A 16,681-nucleotide genomic window follows, 5' to 3' on the forward strand; every position below is an offset into this window, starting at 1 on the left:
TACAAAGCAGGTGGTAGGACAGTTCTACTTCTAGATAGTGCAGTATCTAGGGAGAAGGAAAAGAGACAAAGCTTGGTGTTTTGCAAGTTGAGTTTTAGATCTCTCTTAGATGGATATGCATGTAGGGATGGCTGAGAGGCAGTCTGAAAGAGGCTATTAGCAGTTGCCTGAGAAAGTGAGTGAAGAAAAGACACTGGCCAGTCACATTGAGGGCCAGCTTGCAAGCGTATGGAGCAAGGGAAGGAGGAGTGCTTTGGATGGCAAAAAGTTAAAGGTAGACACTGTTTCTGCCCGGTTTCGAACCGGGGACCTTTCGCGTGTGAGGCGAACGTGATAACCACTACACTACAGAAACCAGACACTTCTTGCTTGTCCTGGAGCCCCGAAAGAGGAAAAGTAGAGCTTTTCATGAATATGATTAAGCCAGACAGGTAAAGACTCATGCATGCGTAAGTGGAGCCTGCGTGAAAAGGAAAGAAGACCAGAGAAAAAGCCATGTTTCTGCCCAGTTTCGAACTGGGGACCTTTCGCGTGTTAGGCAAACGTGATAACCACTACACTACAGAAACCACCTACACTTCTCAGGGTGTACCCACAAGCGGCTCATTTTACCCAAGCAAAGCTTGTTTTAACCACGTGCAGCTCATTTTAACCACACGCAGCTCATGTTAACCACACGCAACAACTAGGATCCACATCTGTCCTGATCAAGCTAACACGCTACTTTGGACTAACTCCAGCTCTTTTGCTTGGAGACAACTGGATCAAGAGGAGTAGGCAGACTAATGTGAGTTTTGTCAAGGTGCAGCTAGCATTGGAGGCCAAAAATCTTCTTTAGAAAGGAGGGGAATAGACCACTTTATGGAACAAAAAGCATCGCTGTTTCTGCCCAGTTTTGAGCTGGGGACCTTTTGCGTGTAAAGCAAACGTGATAACCACTACACTACAGAAAACTCCGGTGGAAACTGATTGCAATTTTGCTACCAAGAAGAAAGCAGTGCTCGCATAGGAACATAGACAACTGGCATATTGGGAACTAATACTCAAAAGAACCTTCCACATGAGAAAGGGAGCAATAAAGTAGCTATGAGAGGTAACAACATCTAAAATGTTGGGCTTAGGTCAATAGAGTATGCTTGAGTAAAAAAAAAGGCATTCGGGAATAGAAAGGTGGGGAGGGGAAAGACAACCATGGCATGCAGCAAAATATCATAAGTCTTAACTACTGGGAAAGCCTGAACTTTGCAGATGATGCGACGGCAACCAAAGTGGCAGTACTTGGAGAAGGGCTGGATAGGAAGAAGACAAGGGAGGTTGGAGTCAAAGGCAAATTCCAGGCAATATAAACTTACAAAGCAGGTGGTAGGACAGTTCTACTTCTAGATAGTGCAGTATCTAGGGAGAAGGAAAAGAGACAAAGCTTGGTGTTTTGCAAGTTGAGTTTTAGATCTCTCTTAGATGGATATGCATGTAGGGATGGCTGAGAGGCAGTCTGAAAGAGGCTATTAGCAGTTGCCTGAGAAAGTGAGTGAAGAAAAGACACTGGCCAGTCACATTGAGGGCCAGCTTGCAAGCGTATGGAGCAAGGGAAGGAGGAGTGCTTTGGATGGCAAAAAGTTAAAGGTAGACACTGTTTCTGCCCGGTTTCGAACCGGGGACCTTTCACGTGTGAGGCGAACGTGATAACCACTACACTACAGAAACCAGACACTTCTTGCTTGTCCTGGAGCCCCGAAAGAGGAAAAGTAGAGCTTTTCATGAATATGATTAAGCCAGACAGGTAAAGACTCATGCATGCGTAAGTGGAGCCTGCGTGAAAAGGAAAGAAGACCAGAGAAAAAGCCATGTTTCTGCCCAGTTTCGAACTGGGGACCTTTCGCGTGTTAGGCGAACGTGATAACCACTACACTACAGAAACCACCTACACTTCTCAGGGTGTACCCACAAGCGGCTCATTTTACCCAAGCAAAGCTTGTTTTAACCACGTGCAGCTCATTTTAACCACACGCAGCTCATTTTAACCACACGCAACAACTAGGATCCACATCTGTCCTGATCAAGCTAACACGCTACTTTGGACTAACTCCAGCTCTTTTGCTTGGAGACAACTGGATCAAGAGGAGTAGGCAGACTAATGTGAGTTTTGTCAAGGTGCAGCTAGCATTGGAGGCCAAAAATCTTCTTTAGAAAGGAGGGGAATAGACCACTTTATGGAACAAAAAGCATCGCTGTTTCTGCCCAGTTTCGAGCTGGGGACCTTTTGCGTGTAAAGCAAACGTGATAACCACTACACTACAAAAACCTCCGGTGGAAACTGATTGCAATTTTGCTACCAAGAAGAAAGCAGTGCTCGCATAGGAACATAGACAACTGGCATATTGGGAACTAATACTCAAAAGAACCTTCCACATGAGAAAGGGAGCAATAAAGTAGCTATGAGAGGTAACAACATCTAAAATGTTGGGCTTAGGTCAATAGAGTATGCTTGAGTAAAAAAAAAGGCATTCGGGAATAGAAAGGTGGGGAGGGGAAAGACAACCATGGCATGCAGCAAAATATCATAAGTCTTAACTACTGGGAAAGCCTGAACTTTGCAGATGATGCGACGACAACCAAAGTGGCAGTACTTGGAGAAGGGCTGGATAGGAAGAAGACAAGGGAGGTTGGAGTCAAAGGCAAATTCCAGGCAATATAAACTTACAAAGCAGGTGGTAGGACAGTTCTACTTCTAGATAGTGCAGTATCTAGGGAGAAGGAAAAGAGACAAAGCTTGGTGTTTTGCAAGTTGAGTTTTAGATCTCTCTTAGATGGATATGCATGTAGGGATGGCTGAGAGGCAGTCTGAAAGAGGCTATTAGCAGTTGCCTGAGAAAGTGAGTGAAGAAAAGACACTGGCCAGTCACATTGAGGGCCAGCTTGCAAGCGTATGGAGCAAGGGAAGGAGGAGTGCTTTGGATGGCAAAAAGTTAAAGATAGACACTGTTTCTGCCCGGTTTCGAACCGGGGACCTTTCGCGTGTGAGGCGAACGTGATAACCACTACACTACAGAAACCAGACACTTCTTGCTTGTCCTGGAGCCCCGAAAGAGGAAAAGTAGAGCTTTTCATGAATATGATTAAGCCAGACAGGTAAAGACTCATGCATGCGTAAGTGGAGCCTGCGTGAAAAGGAAAGAAGACCAGAGAAAAAGCCATGTTTCTGCCCAGTTTCGAACTGGGGACCTTTCGCGTGTTAGGCGAACGTGATAACCACTACACTACAGAAACCACCTACACTTCTCAGGGTGTACCCACAAGCGGCTCATTTTACCCAAGCAAAGCTTGTTTTAACCACGTGCAGCTCATTTTAACCACACGCAGCTCATGTTAACCACACGCAACAACTAGGATCCACATCTGTCCTGATCAAGCTAACACGCTACTTTGGACTAACTCCAGCTCTTTTGCTTGGAGACAACTGGATCAAGAGGAGTAGGCAGACTAATGTGAGTTTTGTCAAGGTGCAGCTAGCATTGGAGGCCAAAAATCTTCTTTAGAAAGGAGGGGAATAGACCACTTTATGGAACAAAAAGCATCGCTGTTTCTGCCCAGTTTCGAGCTGGGGACCTTTTGCGTGTAAAGCAAACGTGATAACCACTACACTACAAAAACCTCCGGTGGAAACTGATTGCAATTTTGCTACCAAGAAGAAAGCAGTGCTCGCATAGGAACATAGACAACTGGCATATTGGGAACTAATACTCAAAAGAACCTTCCACATGAGAAAGGGAGCAATAAAGTAGCTATGAGAGGTAACAACATCTAAAATGTTGGGCTTAGGTCAATAGAGTATGCTTGAGTAAAAAAAAAGGCATTCGGGAATAGAAAGGTGGGGAGGGGAAAGACAACCATGGCATGCAGCAAAATATCATAAGTCTTAACTACTGGGAAAGCCTGAACTTTGCAGATGATGCGACGACAACCAAAGTGGCAGTACTTGGAGAAGGGCTGGATAGGAAGAAGACAAGGGAGGTTGGAGTCAAAGGCAAATTCCAGGCAATATAAACTTACAAAGCAGGTGGTAGGACAGTTCTACTTCTAGATAGTGCAGTATCTAGGGAGAAGGAAAAGAGACAAAGCTTGGTGTTTTGCAAGTTGAGTTTTAGATCTCTCTTAGATGGATATGCATGTAGGGATGGCTGAGAGGCAGTCTGAAAGAGGCTATTAGCAGTTGCCTGAGAAAGTGAGTGAAGAAAAGACACTGGCCAGTCACATTGAGGGCCAGCTTGCAAGCGTATGGAGCAAGGGAAGGAGGAGTGCTTTGGATGGCAAAAAGTTAAAGATAGACACTGTTTCTGCCCGGTTTCGAACCGGGGACCTTTCGCGTGTGAGGCGAACGTGATAACCACTACACTACAGAAACCAGACACTTCTTGCTTGTCCTGGAGCCCCGAAAGAGGAAAAGTAGAGCTTTTCATGAATATGATTAAGCCAGACAGGTAAAGACTCATGCATGCGTAAGTGGAGCCTGCGTGAAAAGGAAAGAAGACCAGAGAAAAAGCCATGTTTCTGCCCAGTTTCGAACTGGGGACCTTTCGCGTGTTAGGCGAACGTGATAACCACTACACTACAGAAACCACCTACACTTCTCAGGGTGTACCCACAAGCGGCTCATTTTACCCAAGCAAAGCTTGTTTTAACCACGTGCAGCTCATTTTAACCACACGCAGCTCATGTTAACCACACGCAACAACTAGGATCCACATCTGTCCTGATCAAGCTAACACGCTACTTTGGACTAACTCCAGCTCTTTTGCTTGGAGACAACTGGATCAAGAGGAGTAGGCAGACTAATGTGAGTTTTGTCAAGGTGCAGCTAGCATTGGAGGCCAAAAATCTTCTTTAGAAAGGAGGGGAATAGACCACTTTATGGAACAAAAAGCATCGCTGTTTCTGCCCAGTTTTGAGCTGGGGACCTTTTGCGTGTAAAGCAAACGTGATAACCACTACACTACAGAAACCTCCGGTGGAAACTGATTGCAATTTTGCTACCAAGAAGAAAGCAGTGCTCGCATAGGAACATAGACAACTGGCATATTGGGAACTAATACTCAAAAGAACCTTCCACATGAGAAAGGGAGCAATAAAGTAGCTATGAGAGGTAACAACATCTAAAATGTTGGGCTTAGGTCAATAGAGTATGCTTGAGTAAAAAAAAAGGCATTCGGGAATAGAAAGGTGGGGAGGGGAAAGACAACCATGGCATGCAGCAAAATATCATAAGTCTTAACTACTGGGAAAGCCTGAACTTTGCAGATGATGCGACGGCAACCAAAGTGGCAGTACTTGGAGAAGGGCTGGATAGGAAGAAGACAAGGGAGGTTGGAGTCAAAGGCAAATTCCAGGCAATATAAACTTACAAAGCAGGTGGTAGGACAGTTCTACTTCTAGATAGTGCAGTATCTAGGGAGAAGGAAAAGAGACAAAGCTTGGTGTTTTGCAAGATGAGTTTTTGATCTCTCTTAGATGGATATGCATGTAGGGATGGCTGAGAGGCAGTCTGAAAGAGGCTATTAGCAGTTGCCTGAGAAAGTGAGTGAAGAAAAGACACTGGCCAGTCACATTGAGGGCCAGCTTGCAAGCGTATGGAGCAAGGGAAGGAGGAGTGCTTTGGATGGCAAAAAGTTAAAGGTAGACACTGTTTCTGCCCGGTTTCGAACCGGGGACCTTTCGCGTGTGAGGCGAACGTGATAACCACTACACTACAGAAACCAGACACTTCTTGCTTGTCCTGGAGCCCCGAAAGAGGAAAAGTAGAGCTTTTCATGAATATGATTAAGCCAGACAGGTAAAGACTCATGCATGCGTAAGTGGAGCCTGCGTGAAAAGGAAAGAAGACCAGAGAAAAAGCCATGTTTCTGCCCAGTTTCGAACTGGGGACCTTTCGCGTGTTAGGCGAACGTGATAACCACTACACTACAGAAACCACCTACACTTCTCAGGGTGTACCCACAAGCGGCTCATTTTACCCAAGCAAAGCTTGTTTTAACCACGTGCAGCTCATTTTAACCACACGCAGCTCATTTTAACCACACGCAACAACTAGGATCCACATCTGTCCTGATCAAGCTAACACGCTACTTTGGACTAACTCCAGCTCTTTTGCTTGGAGACAACTGGATCAAGAGGAGTAGGCAGACTAATGTGAGTTTTGTCAAGGTGCAGCTAGCATTGGAGGCCAAAAATCTTCTTTAGAAAGGAGGGGAATAGACCACTTTATGGAACAAAAAGCATCGCTGTTTCTGCCCAGTTTCGAGCTGGGGACCTTTTGCGTGTAAAGCAAACGTGATAACCACTACACTACAGAAACCTCCGGTGGAAACTGATTGCAATTTTGCTACCAAGAAGAAAGCAGTGCTCGCATAGGAACATAGACAACTGGCATATTGGGAACTAATACTCAAAAGAACCTTCCACATGAGAAAGGGAGCAATAAAGTAGCTATGAGAGGTAACAACATCTAAAATGTTGGGCTTAGGTCAATAGAGTATGCTTGAGTAAAAAAAAAGGCATTCGGGAATAGAAAGGTGGGGAGGGGAAAGACAACCATGGCATGCAGCAAAATATCATAAGTCTTAACTACTGGGAAAGCCTGAACTTTGCAGATGATGCGACGGCAACCAAAGTGGCAGTACTTGGAGAAGGGCTGGATAGGAAGAAGACAAGGGAGGTTGGAGTCAAAGGCAAATTCCAGGCAATATAAACTTACAAAGCAGGTGGTAGGACAGTTCTACTTCTAGATAGTGCAGTATCTAGGGAGAAGGAAAAGAGACAAAGCTTGGTGTTTTGCAAGTTGAGTTTTAGATCTCTCTTAGATGGATATGCATGTAGGGATGGCTGAGAGGCAGTCTGAAAGAGGCTATTAGCAGTTGCCTGAGAAAGTGAGTGAAGAAAAGACTCTGGCCAGTCACATTGAGGGCCAGCTTGCAAGTGTATGGAGCAAGGGAAGGAGGAGTGCTTTGGATGGCAAAAAGTTAAAGGTAGACACTGTTTCTGCCCGGTTTCGAACCGGGGACCTTTCGCGTGTGAGGCGAACGTGATAACCACTACACTACAGAAACCAGACACTTCTTGCTTGTCCTGGAGCCCCGAAAGAGGAAAAGTAGAGCTTTTCATGAATATGATTAAGCCAGACAGGTAAAGACTCATGCATGCGTAAGTGGAGCCTGCGTGAAAAGGAAAGAAGACCAGAGAAAAAGCCATGTTTCTGCCCAGTTTCGAACTGGGGACCTTTCGCGTGTTAGGCGAACGTGATAACCACTACACTACATAAACCACCTACACTTCTCAGGGTGTACCCACAAGCGGCTCATTTTACCCAAGCAAAGCTTGTTTTAACCACGTGCAGCTCATTTTAACCACACGCAGCTCATTTTAACCACACGCAACAACTAGGATCCACATCTGTCCTGATCAAGCTAACACGCTACTTTGGACTAACTCCAGCTCTTTTGCTTGGAGACAACTGGATCAAGAGGAGTAGGCAGACTAATGTGAGTTTTGTCAAGGTGCAGCTAGCATTGGAGGCCAAAAATCTTCTTTAGAAAGGAGGGGAATAGACCACTTTATGGAACAAAAAGCATCGCTGTTTCTGCCCAGTTTCGAGCTGGGGACCTTTTGCGTGTAAAGCAAACGTGATAACCACTACACTACAAAAACCTCCGGTGGAAACTGATTGCAATTTTGCTACCAAGAAGAAAGCAGTGCTCGCATAGGAACATAGACAACTGGCATATTGGGAACTAATACTCAAAAGAACCTTCCACATGAGAAAGGGAGCAATAAAGTAGCTATGAGAGGTAACAACATCTAAAATGTTGGGCTTAGGTCAATAGAGTATGCTTGAGTAAAAAAAAAGGCATTCGGGAATAGAAAGGTGGGGAGGGGAAAGACAACCATGGCATGCAGCAAAATATCATAAGTCTTAACTACTGGGAAAGCCTGAACTTTGCAGATGATGCGACGGCAACCAAAGTGGCAGTACTTGGAGAAGGGCTGGATAGGAAGAAGACAAGGGAGGTTGGAGTCAAAGGCAAATTCCAGGCAATATAAACTTACAAAGCAGGTGGTAGGACAGTTCTACTTCTAGATAGTGCAGTATCTAGGGAGAAGGAAAAGAGACAAAGCTTGGTGTTTTGCAAGTTGAGTTTTAGATCTCTCTTAGATGGATATGCATGTAGGGATGGCTGAGAGGCAGTCTGAAAGAGGCTATTAGCAGTTGCCTGAGAAAGTGAGTGAAGAAAAGACACTGGCCAGTCACATTGAGGGCCAGCTTGCAAGCGTATGGAGCAAGGGAAGGAGGAGTGCTTTGGATGGCAAAAAGTTAAAGATAGACACTGTTTCTGCCCGGTTTCGAACCGGGGACCTTTCGCGTGTGAGGCGAACGTGATAACCACTACACTACAGAAACCAGACACTTCTTGCTTGTCCTGGAGCCCCGAAAGAGGAAAAGTAGAGCTTTTCATGAATATGATTAAGCCAGACAGGTAAAGACTCATGCATGCGTAAGTGGAGCCTGCGTGAAAAGGAAAGAAGACCAGAGAAAAAGCCATGTTTCTGCCCAGTTTCGAACTGGGGACCTTTCGCGTGTTAGGCGAACATGATAACCACTACACTACAGAAACCACCTACACTTCTCAGGGTGTACCCACAAGCAGCTCATTTTACCCAAGCAAAGCTTGTTTTAACCACGTGCAGCTCATTTTAACCACACGCAGCTCATGTTAACGACATGCAACAACTAGGATCCACATCTGTCCTGATCAAGCTAACACGCTACTTTGGACTAACTCCAGCTCTTTTGCTTGGAGACAACTGGATCAAGAGGAGTAGGCAGACTAATGTGAGTTTTGTCCAGGTGCAGCTAGCATTGGAGGCCAAAAATCTTCTTTAGAAAGGAGGGGAATAGACCACTTTATGGAACAAAAAGCATCGCTGTTTCTGCCCAGTTTTGAGCTGGGGACCTTTTGCGTGTAAAGCAAACGTGATAACCACTACACTACAGAAACCTCCGGTGGAAACTGATTGCAATTTTGCTACCAAGAAGAAAGCAGTGCTCGCATAGGAACATAGACAACTGGCATATTGGGACCTAATACTCAAAAGAACCTTCCACATGAGAAAGGGAGCAATAAAGTAGCTATGAGAGGTAACAACATCTAAAATGTTGGGCTTAGGTCAATAGAGTATGCTTGAGTAAAAAAAAAGGCATTCGGGAATAGAAAGGTGGGGAGGGGAAAGACAACCATGGCATGCAGCAAAATATCATAAGTCTTAACTACTGGGAAAGCCTGAACTTTGCAGATGATGCGACGGCAACCAAAGTGGCAGTACTTGGAGAAGGGCTGGATAGGAAGAAGACAAGGGAGGTTGGAGTCAAAGGCAAATTCCAGGCAATATAAACTTACAAAGCAGGTGGTAGGACAGTTCTACTTCTAGATAGTGCAGTATCTAGGGAGAAGGAAAAGAGACAAAGCTTGGTGTTTTGCAAGTTGAGTTTTAGATCTCTCTTAGATGGATATGCATGTAGGGATGGCTGAGAGGCAGTCTGAAAGAGGCTATTAGCAGTTGCCTGAGAAAGTGAGTGAAGAAAAGACACTGGCCAGTCACATTGAGGGCCAGCTTGCAAGCGTATGGAGCAAGGGAAGGAGGAGTGCTTTGGATGGCAAAAAGTTAAAGGTAGACACTGTTTCTGCCCGGTTTCGAACCGGGGACCTTTCGCGTGTGAGGCGAACGTGATAACCACTACACTACAGAAACCAGACACTTCTTGCTTGTCCTGGAGCCCCGAAAGAGGAAAAGTAGAGCTTTTCATGAATATGATTAAGCCAGACAGGTAAAGACTCATGCATGCGTAAGTGGAGCCTGCGTGAAAAGGAAAGAAGACCAGAGAAAAAGCCATGTTTCTGCCCAGTTTCGAACTGGGGACCTTTCGCGTGTTAGGCGAACGTGATAACCACTACACTACAGAAACCACCTACACTTCTCAGGGTGTACCCACAAGCGGCTCATTTTACCCAAGCAAAGCTTGTTTTAACCACGTGCAGCTCATTTTAACCACACGCAGCTCATGTTAACCACACGCAACAACTAGGATCCACATCTGTCCTGATCAAGCTAACACGCTACTTTGGACTAACTCCAGCTCTTTTGCTTGGAGACAACTGGATCAAGAGGAGTAGGCAGACTAATGTGAGTTTTGTCAAGGTGCAGCTAGCATTGGAGGCCAAAAATCTTCTTTAGAAAGGAGGGGAATAGACCACTTTATGGAACAAAAAGCATTGCTGTTTCTGCCCAGTTTCGAGCTGGGGACCTTTTGCGTGTAAAGCAAATGTGATAACCACTACACTACAAAAACCTCCGGTGGAAACTGATTGCAATTTTGCTACCAAGAAGAAAGCAGTGCTCGCATAGGAACATAGACAACTGGCATATTGGGAACTAATACTCAAAAGAACCTTCCACATGAGAAAGGGAGCAATAAAGTAGCTATGAGAGGTAACAACATCTAAAATGTTGGGCTTAGGTCAATAGAGTATGCTTGAGTAAAAAAAAAGGCATTCGGGAATAGAAAGGTGGGGAGGGGAAAGACAACCATGGCATGCAGCAAAATATCATAAGTCTTAACTACTGGGAAAGCCTGAACTTTGCAGATGATGCGACGGCAACCAAAGTGGCAGTACTTGGAGAAGGGCTGGATAGGAAGAAGACAAGGGAGGTTGGAGTCAAAGGCAAATTCCAGGCAATATAAACTTACAAAGCAGGTGGTAGGACAGTTCTACTTCTAGATAGTGCAGTATCTAGGGAGAAGGAAAAGAGACAAAGCTTGGTGTTTTGCAAGTTGAGTTTTAGATCTCTCTTAGATGGATATGCATGTAGGGATGGCTGAGAGGCAGTCTGAAAGAGGCTATTAGCAGTTGCCTGAGAAAGTGAGTGAAGAAAAGACACTGGCCAGTCACATTGAGGGCCAGTTTGCAAGCGTATGGAGCAAGGGAAGGAGGAGTGCTTTGGATGGCAAAAAGTTAAAGGTAGACACTGTTTCTGCCCGGTTTCGAACCGGGGACCTTTCGCGTGTGAGGCGAACGTGATAACCACTACACTACAGAAACCAGACACTTCTTGCTTGTCCTGGAGCCCCAAAAGAGGAAAAGTAGAGCTTTTCATGAATATGATTAAGCCAGACAGGTAAAGACTCATGCATGCGTAAGTGGAGCCTGCGTGAAAAGGAAAGAAGACCAGAGAAAAAGCCATGTTTCTGCCCAGTTTTGAACTGGGGACCTTTCGCGTGTTAGGCGAACGTTATAACCACTACACTACAGAAACCACCTACACTTCTCAGGGTGTACCCACAAGCGGCTCATTTTACCCAAGCAAAGCTTGTTTTAACCACGTGCAGCTCATTTTAACCACACGCAGCTCATTTTAACCACACGCAACAACTAGGATCCACATCTGTCCTGATCAAGCTAACACGCTACTTTGGACTAACTCCAGCTCTTTTGCTTGGAGACAACTGGATCAAGAGGAGTAGGCAGACTAATGTGAGTTTTGTCAAGGTGCAGCTAGCATTGGAGGCCAAAAATCTTCTTTAGAAAGGAGGGGAATAGACCACTTTATGGAACAAAAAGCATCGCTGTTTCTGCCCAGTTTCAAGCTGGGGACCTTTTGCGTGTAAAGCAAACGTGATAACCACTACACTACAGAAACCTCCAGTGGAAACTGATTGCAATTTTGCTACCAAGAAGAAAGCAGTGCTCGCATAGGAACATAGACAACTGGCATATTGGGAACTAATACTCAAAAGAACCTTCCACATGAGAAAGGGAGCAATAAAGTAGCTATGAGAGGTAACAACATCTAAAATGTTGGGCTTAGGTCAATAGAGTATGCTTGAGTAAAAAAAAAGGCATTCGGGAATAGAAAGGTGGGGAGGGGAAAGACAACCATGGCATGCAGCAAAATATCATAAGTCTTAACTACTGGGAAAGCCTGAACTTTGCAGATGATGCGACGGCAACCAAAGTGGCAGTACTTGGAGAAGGGCTGGATAGGAAGAAGACAAGGGAGGTTGGAGTCAAAGGCAAATTCCAGGCAATATAAACTTACAAAGCAGGTGGTAGGACAGTTCTACTTCTAGATAGTGCAGTATCTAGGGAGAAGGAAAAGAGACAAAGCTTGGTGTTTTGCAAGTTGAGTTTTAGATCTCTCTTAGATGGATATGCATGTAGGGATGGCTGAGAGGCAGTCTGAAAGAGGCTATTAGCAGTTGCCTGAGAAAGTGAGTGAAGAAAAGACACTGGCCAGTCACATTGAGGGCCAGTTTGCAAGCGTATGGAGCAAGGGAAGGAGGAGTGCTTTGGATGGCAAAAAGTTAAAGGTAGACACTGTTTCTGCCCGGTTTCGAACCGGGGACCTTTCGCGTGTGAGGCGAACGTGATAACCACTACACTACAGAAACCAGACACTTCTTGCTTGTCCTGGAGCCCCGAAAGAGGAAAAGTAGAGCTTTTCATGAATATGATTAAGCCAGACAGGTAAAGACTCATGCATGCGTAAGTGGAGCCTGCGTGAAAAGGAAAGAAGACCAGAGAAAAAGCCATGTTTCTGCCCAGTTTTGAACTGGGGACCTTTCGCGTGTTAGGCGAACGTTATAACCACTACACTACAGAAACCACCTACACTTCTCAGGGTGTACCCACAAGCGGCTCATTTTACCCAAGCAAAGCTTGTTTTAACCACGTGCAGCTCATTTTAACCACACGCAGCTCATTTTAACCACACGCAACAACTAGGATCCACATCTGTCCTGATCAAGCTAACACGCTACTTTGGACTAACTCCAGCTCTTTTGCTTGGAGACAACTGGATCAAGAGGAGTAGGCAGACTAATGTGAGTTTTGTCAAGGTGCAGCTAGCATTGGAGGCCAAAAATCTTCTTTAGAAAGGAGGGGAATAGACCACTTTATGGAACAAAAAGCATCGCTGTTTCTGCCCAGTTTTGAGCTGGGGACCTTTTGCGTGTAAAGCAAACGTGATAACCACTACACTACAGAAACCTCCGGTGGAAACTGATTGCAATTTTGCTACCAAGAAGAAAGCAGTGCTCGCATAGGAACATAGACAACTGGCATATTGGGAACTAATACTCAAAAGAACCTTCCACATGAGAAAGGGAGCAATAAAGTAGCTATGAGAGGTAACAACATCTAAAATGTTGGGCTTAGGTCAATAGAGTATGCTTGAGTAAAAAAAAAGGCATTCGGGAATAGAAAGGTGGGGAGGGGAAAGACAACCATGGCATGCAGCAAAATATCATAAGTCTTAACTACTGGGAAAGCCTGAACTTTGCAGATGATGCGACGGCAACCAAAGTGGCAGTACTTGGAGAAGGGCTGGATAGGAAGAAGACAAGGGAGGTTGGAGTCAAAGGCAAATTCCAGGCAATATAAACTTACAAAGCAGGTGGTAGGACAGTTCTACTTCTAGATAGTGCAGTATCTAGGGAGAAGGAAAAGAGACAAAGCTTGGTGTTTTGCAAGTTGAGTTTTAGATCTCTCTTAGATGGATATGCATGTAGGGATGGCTGAGAGGCAGTCTGAAAGAGGCTATTAGCAGTTGCCTGAGAAAGTGAGTGAAGAAAAGACACTGGCCAGTCACATTGAGAGCCAGCTTGCAAGCGTATGGAGCAAGGGAAGGAGGAGTGCTTTGGATGGCAAAAAGTTAGAGGTAGACACTGTTTCTGCCCGGTTTCGAACCGGGGACCTTTCGCGTGTGAGGCGAACGTGATAACCACTACACTACAGAAACCAGACACTTCTTGCTTGTCCTGGAGCCCCGAAAGAGGAAAAGTAGAGCTTTTCATGAATATGATTAAGCCAGACAGGTAAAGACTCATGCATGCGTAAGTGGAGCCTGCGTGAAAAGGAAAGAAGACCAGAGAAAAAGCCATGTTTCTGCCCAGTTTCGAACTGGGGACCTTTCGCGTGTTAGGCGAACGTGATAACCACTACACTACAGAAACCACCTACACTTCTCAGGGTGTACCCACAAGCGGCTCATTTTACCCAAGCAAAGCTTGTTTTAACCACGTGCAGCTCATTTTAACCACACGCAGCTCATTTTAACCACACGCAACAACTAGGATCCACATCTGTCCTGATCAAGCTAACACGCTACTTTGGACTAACTCCAGCTCTTTTGCTTGGAGACAACTGGATCAAGAGGAGTAGGCAGACTAATGTGAGTTTTGTCAAGGTGCAGCTAGCATTGGAGGCCAAAAATCTTCTTTAGAAAGGAGGGGAATAGACCACTTTATGGAACAAAAAGCATCGCTGTTTCTGCCCAGTTTCGAGCTGGGGACCTTTTGCGTGTAAAGCAAACGTGATAACCACTACACTACAGAAACCTCCAGTGGAAACTGATTGCAATTTTGCTACCAAGAAGAAAGCAGTGCTCGCATAGGAACATAGACAACTGGCATATTGGGAACTAATACTCAAAAGAACCTTCCACATGAGAAAGGGAGCAATAAAGTAACTATGAGAGGTAACAACATCTAAAATGTTGGGCTTAGGTCAATAGAGTATGCTTGAGTAAAAAAAAAGGCATTCGGGAATAGAAAGGTGGGGAGGGGAAAGACAACCATGGCATGCAGCAAAATATAATGAGTCTTAACTACTGGGAAAGCCTGAACTTTGCAGATGATGCGACGGCAACCAAAGTGGCAGTACTTGGAGAAGGGCTGGATAGGAAGAAGACAAGGGAGGTTGGAGTCAAAGGCAAATTCCAGGCAATATAAACTTAAAAAGCAGGTGGTAGGACAGTTCTACTTCTAGATAGTGCAGTATCTAGGGAGAAGGAAAAGAGACAAAGCTTGGTGTTTTGCAAGTTGAGTTTTAGATCTCTCTTAGATGGATATGCATGTAGGGATGGCTGAGAGGCAGTCTGAAAGAGGCTATTAGCAGTTGCCTGAGAAAGTGAGTGAAGAAAAGACACTGGCCAGTCACATTGAGGGCCAGCTTGCAAGCGTATGGAGCAAGGGAAGGAGGAGTGCTTTGGATGGCAAAAAGTTAAAGGTAGACACTGTTTCTGCCCAGTTTCGAACCGGGGACCTTTCGCGTGTGAGGCGAACGTGATAACCACTACACTACAGAAACCAGACACTTCTTGCTTGTTCTGGAGCCCCGAAAGAGGAAAAGTAGAGCTTTTCATGAATATGATTAAGCCAGACAGGTAAAGACTCATGCATGCGTAAGTGGAGCCTGCGTGAAAAGGAAAGAAGACCAGAGAAAAAGCCATGTTTCTGCCCAGTTTCGAACTGGGGACCTTTCGCGTGTTAGGCGAACGTGATAACCACTACACTACAGAAACCACCTACACTTCTCAGGGTGTACCCACAAGCGGCTCATTTTACCCAAGCAAAGCTTGTTTTAACCACGTGCAGCTCATTTTAACCACACGCAGCTCATTTTAACCACACGCAACAACTAGGATCCACATCTGTCCTGATCAAGCTAACACGCTACTTTGGACTAACTCCAGCTCTTTTGCTTGGAGACAACTGGATCAAGAGGAGTAGGCAGACTAATGTGAGTTTTGTCAAGGTGCAGCTAGCATTGGAGGCCAAAAATCTTCTTTAGAAAGGAGGGGAATAGACCACTTTATGGAACAAAAAGCATCGCTGTTTCTGCCCAGTTTCGAGCTGGGGACCTTTTGCGTGTAAAGCAAACGTGATAACCACTACACTACAGAAACCTCCGGTGGAAACTGATTGCAATTTTGCTACCAAGAAGAAAGCAGTGCTCGCATAGGAACATAGACAACTGGCATATTGGGAACTAATACTCAAAAGAACCTTCCACATGAGAAAGGGAGCAATAAAGTAGCTATGAGAGGTAACAACATCTAAAATGTTGGGCTTAGGTCAATAGAGTATGCTTGAGTAAAAAAAAAGGCATTCGGGAATAGAAAGGTGGGGAGGGGAAAGACAACCATGGCATGCAGCAAAATATCATAAGTCTTAACTACTGGGAAAGCCTGAACTTTGCAGATGATGCGACGGCAACCAAAGTGGCAGTACTTGGAGAAGGGCTGGATAGGAAGAAGACAAGGGAGGTTGGAGTCAAAGGCAAATTCCAGGCAATATAAACTTACAAAGCAGGTGGTAGGACAGTTCTACTTCTAGATAGTGCAGTATCTAGGGAGAAGGAAAAGAGACAAAGCTTGGTGTTTTGCAAGTTGAGTTTTAGATCTCTCTTAGATGGATATGCATGTAGGGATGGTTGAGAGGCAGTCTGAAAGAGGCTATTAGCAGTTGCCTGAGAAAGTGAGTGAAGAAAAGACACTGGCCAGTCACATTGAGGGCCAGCTTGCAAGCGTATGGAGCAAGGGAAGGAGGAGTGCTTTGGATGGCAAAAAGTTAAAGGTAGACACTGTTTCTGCCCGGTTTCGAACCGGGGACCTTTCGCGTGTGAGGCGAACGTGATAACCACTACACTACAGAAACCAGACACTTCTTGCTTGTCCTGGAGCCCTGAAAGAGGAAAAGTAGAGCTTTTCATGAATATGATTAAGCCAGACAGGTAAAGACTCATGCATGCGTAAGTGGAGCCTGCGTGAAAAGGAAAGAAGACCAGAGAAAAAG

The 16,681-nt window shown here is 45.2% G+C and overlaps 37 non-coding genes across 37 annotated transcripts; all 37 read right to left on the minus strand.

Moving 5' to 3' along the window:
• Window positions 1–282: 282 nt before the first annotated feature.
• Window positions 283–355, minus strand: TRNAV-CAC (transfer RNA valine (anticodon CAC)). Its single transcript has one exon. It is a non-coding gene; the product is annotated as a tRNA-Val (tRNA).
• Window positions 356–496: 141 nt separating this feature from the next.
• On the minus strand, window positions 497–569 carry TRNAV-AAC (transfer RNA valine (anticodon AAC)). Its single transcript has one exon. It is a non-coding gene; the product is annotated as a tRNA-Val (tRNA).
• A 311-nt stretch (window positions 570–880) lies between these two features.
• On the minus strand, window positions 881–954 carry TRNAV-UAC (transfer RNA valine (anticodon UAC)). The gene has a single exon. It is a non-coding gene; the product is annotated as a tRNA-Val (tRNA).
• A 677-nt stretch (window positions 955–1,631) lies between these two features.
• Window positions 1,632–1,704, minus strand: TRNAV-CAC (transfer RNA valine (anticodon CAC)). The gene has a single exon. It is a non-coding gene; the product is annotated as a tRNA-Val (tRNA).
• A 141-nt stretch (window positions 1,705–1,845) lies between these two features.
• On the minus strand, window positions 1,846–1,918 carry TRNAV-AAC (transfer RNA valine (anticodon AAC)). Its single transcript has one exon. It is a non-coding gene; the product is annotated as a tRNA-Val (tRNA).
• A 311-nt stretch (window positions 1,919–2,229) lies between these two features.
• On the minus strand, window positions 2,230–2,302 carry TRNAV-UAC (transfer RNA valine (anticodon UAC)). The gene has a single exon. It is a non-coding gene; the product is annotated as a tRNA-Val (tRNA).
• Window positions 2,303–2,980: 678 nt separating this feature from the next.
• On the minus strand, window positions 2,981–3,053 carry TRNAV-CAC (transfer RNA valine (anticodon CAC)). Its single transcript has one exon. It is a non-coding gene; the product is annotated as a tRNA-Val (tRNA).
• A 141-nt stretch (window positions 3,054–3,194) lies between these two features.
• Window positions 3,195–3,267, minus strand: TRNAV-AAC (transfer RNA valine (anticodon AAC)). Its single transcript has one exon. It is a non-coding gene; the product is annotated as a tRNA-Val (tRNA).
• Window positions 3,268–3,578: 311 nt separating this feature from the next.
• On the minus strand, window positions 3,579–3,651 carry TRNAV-UAC (transfer RNA valine (anticodon UAC)). Its single transcript has one exon. It is a non-coding gene; the product is annotated as a tRNA-Val (tRNA).
• A 678-nt stretch (window positions 3,652–4,329) lies between these two features.
• On the minus strand, window positions 4,330–4,402 carry TRNAV-CAC (transfer RNA valine (anticodon CAC)). Its single transcript has one exon. It is a non-coding gene; the product is annotated as a tRNA-Val (tRNA).
• Window positions 4,403–4,543: 141 nt separating this feature from the next.
• Window positions 4,544–4,616, minus strand: TRNAV-AAC (transfer RNA valine (anticodon AAC)). The gene has a single exon. It is a non-coding gene; the product is annotated as a tRNA-Val (tRNA).
• Window positions 4,617–4,927: 311 nt separating this feature from the next.
• TRNAV-UAC (transfer RNA valine (anticodon UAC)) lies at window positions 4,928–5,000 on the minus strand. Its single transcript has one exon. It is a non-coding gene; the product is annotated as a tRNA-Val (tRNA).
• A 678-nt stretch (window positions 5,001–5,678) lies between these two features.
• On the minus strand, window positions 5,679–5,751 carry TRNAV-CAC (transfer RNA valine (anticodon CAC)). The gene has a single exon. It is a non-coding gene; the product is annotated as a tRNA-Val (tRNA).
• A 141-nt stretch (window positions 5,752–5,892) lies between these two features.
• TRNAV-AAC (transfer RNA valine (anticodon AAC)) lies at window positions 5,893–5,965 on the minus strand. Its single transcript has one exon. It is a non-coding gene; the product is annotated as a tRNA-Val (tRNA).
• Window positions 5,966–6,276: 311 nt separating this feature from the next.
• Window positions 6,277–6,349, minus strand: TRNAV-UAC (transfer RNA valine (anticodon UAC)). Its single transcript has one exon. It is a non-coding gene; the product is annotated as a tRNA-Val (tRNA).
• A 678-nt stretch (window positions 6,350–7,027) lies between these two features.
• On the minus strand, window positions 7,028–7,100 carry TRNAV-CAC (transfer RNA valine (anticodon CAC)). The gene has a single exon. It is a non-coding gene; the product is annotated as a tRNA-Val (tRNA).
• A 141-nt stretch (window positions 7,101–7,241) lies between these two features.
• TRNAV-AAC (transfer RNA valine (anticodon AAC)) lies at window positions 7,242–7,314 on the minus strand. Its single transcript has one exon. It is a non-coding gene; the product is annotated as a tRNA-Val (tRNA).
• Window positions 7,315–7,625: 311 nt separating this feature from the next.
• On the minus strand, window positions 7,626–7,698 carry TRNAV-UAC (transfer RNA valine (anticodon UAC)). The gene has a single exon. It is a non-coding gene; the product is annotated as a tRNA-Val (tRNA).
• Window positions 7,699–8,376: 678 nt separating this feature from the next.
• On the minus strand, window positions 8,377–8,449 carry TRNAV-CAC (transfer RNA valine (anticodon CAC)). Its single transcript has one exon. It is a non-coding gene; the product is annotated as a tRNA-Val (tRNA).
• A 141-nt stretch (window positions 8,450–8,590) lies between these two features.
• TRNAV-AAC (transfer RNA valine (anticodon AAC)) lies at window positions 8,591–8,663 on the minus strand. The gene has a single exon. It is a non-coding gene; the product is annotated as a tRNA-Val (tRNA).
• A 311-nt stretch (window positions 8,664–8,974) lies between these two features.
• On the minus strand, window positions 8,975–9,047 carry TRNAV-UAC (transfer RNA valine (anticodon UAC)). Its single transcript has one exon. It is a non-coding gene; the product is annotated as a tRNA-Val (tRNA).
• A 678-nt stretch (window positions 9,048–9,725) lies between these two features.
• TRNAV-CAC (transfer RNA valine (anticodon CAC)) lies at window positions 9,726–9,798 on the minus strand. Its single transcript has one exon. It is a non-coding gene; the product is annotated as a tRNA-Val (tRNA).
• A 141-nt stretch (window positions 9,799–9,939) lies between these two features.
• TRNAV-AAC (transfer RNA valine (anticodon AAC)) lies at window positions 9,940–10,012 on the minus strand. The gene has a single exon. It is a non-coding gene; the product is annotated as a tRNA-Val (tRNA).
• Window positions 10,013–10,323: 311 nt separating this feature from the next.
• On the minus strand, window positions 10,324–10,396 carry TRNAV-UAC (transfer RNA valine (anticodon UAC)). Its single transcript has one exon. It is a non-coding gene; the product is annotated as a tRNA-Val (tRNA).
• Window positions 10,397–11,074: 678 nt separating this feature from the next.
• Window positions 11,075–11,147, minus strand: TRNAV-CAC (transfer RNA valine (anticodon CAC)). The gene has a single exon. It is a non-coding gene; the product is annotated as a tRNA-Val (tRNA).
• A 141-nt stretch (window positions 11,148–11,288) lies between these two features.
• On the minus strand, window positions 11,289–11,361 carry TRNAV-AAC (transfer RNA valine (anticodon AAC)). The gene has a single exon. It is a non-coding gene; the product is annotated as a tRNA-Val (tRNA).
• A 311-nt stretch (window positions 11,362–11,672) lies between these two features.
• On the minus strand, window positions 11,673–11,745 carry TRNAV-UAC (transfer RNA valine (anticodon UAC)). The gene has a single exon. It is a non-coding gene; the product is annotated as a tRNA-Val (tRNA).
• Window positions 11,746–12,423: 678 nt separating this feature from the next.
• Window positions 12,424–12,496, minus strand: TRNAV-CAC (transfer RNA valine (anticodon CAC)). Its single transcript has one exon. It is a non-coding gene; the product is annotated as a tRNA-Val (tRNA).
• Window positions 12,497–12,637: 141 nt separating this feature from the next.
• Window positions 12,638–12,710, minus strand: TRNAV-AAC (transfer RNA valine (anticodon AAC)). Its single transcript has one exon. It is a non-coding gene; the product is annotated as a tRNA-Val (tRNA).
• Window positions 12,711–13,021: 311 nt separating this feature from the next.
• TRNAV-UAC (transfer RNA valine (anticodon UAC)) lies at window positions 13,022–13,094 on the minus strand. The gene has a single exon. It is a non-coding gene; the product is annotated as a tRNA-Val (tRNA).
• Window positions 13,095–13,772: 678 nt separating this feature from the next.
• TRNAV-CAC (transfer RNA valine (anticodon CAC)) lies at window positions 13,773–13,845 on the minus strand. The gene has a single exon. It is a non-coding gene; the product is annotated as a tRNA-Val (tRNA).
• A 141-nt stretch (window positions 13,846–13,986) lies between these two features.
• Window positions 13,987–14,059, minus strand: TRNAV-AAC (transfer RNA valine (anticodon AAC)). The gene has a single exon. It is a non-coding gene; the product is annotated as a tRNA-Val (tRNA).
• A 311-nt stretch (window positions 14,060–14,370) lies between these two features.
• Window positions 14,371–14,443, minus strand: TRNAV-UAC (transfer RNA valine (anticodon UAC)). The gene has a single exon. It is a non-coding gene; the product is annotated as a tRNA-Val (tRNA).
• A 678-nt stretch (window positions 14,444–15,121) lies between these two features.
• Window positions 15,122–15,194, minus strand: TRNAV-CAC (transfer RNA valine (anticodon CAC)). The gene has a single exon. It is a non-coding gene; the product is annotated as a tRNA-Val (tRNA).
• Window positions 15,195–15,335: 141 nt separating this feature from the next.
• Window positions 15,336–15,408, minus strand: TRNAV-AAC (transfer RNA valine (anticodon AAC)). The gene has a single exon. It is a non-coding gene; the product is annotated as a tRNA-Val (tRNA).
• A 311-nt stretch (window positions 15,409–15,719) lies between these two features.
• On the minus strand, window positions 15,720–15,792 carry TRNAV-UAC (transfer RNA valine (anticodon UAC)). Its single transcript has one exon. It is a non-coding gene; the product is annotated as a tRNA-Val (tRNA).
• Window positions 15,793–16,470: 678 nt separating this feature from the next.
• Window positions 16,471–16,543, minus strand: TRNAV-CAC (transfer RNA valine (anticodon CAC)). Its single transcript has one exon. It is a non-coding gene; the product is annotated as a tRNA-Val (tRNA).
• Between the last annotated feature and the right edge of the window lie 138 nt (window positions 16,544–16,681).

This window comes from Hyperolius riggenbachi, chromosome 4, assembly GCF_040937935.1.
Source record: "Hyperolius riggenbachi isolate aHypRig1 chromosome 4, aHypRig1.pri, whole genome shotgun sequence".
Lineage (NCBI taxonomy): Eukaryota > Metazoa > Chordata > Amphibia > Anura > Hyperoliidae > Hyperolius > Hyperolius riggenbachi.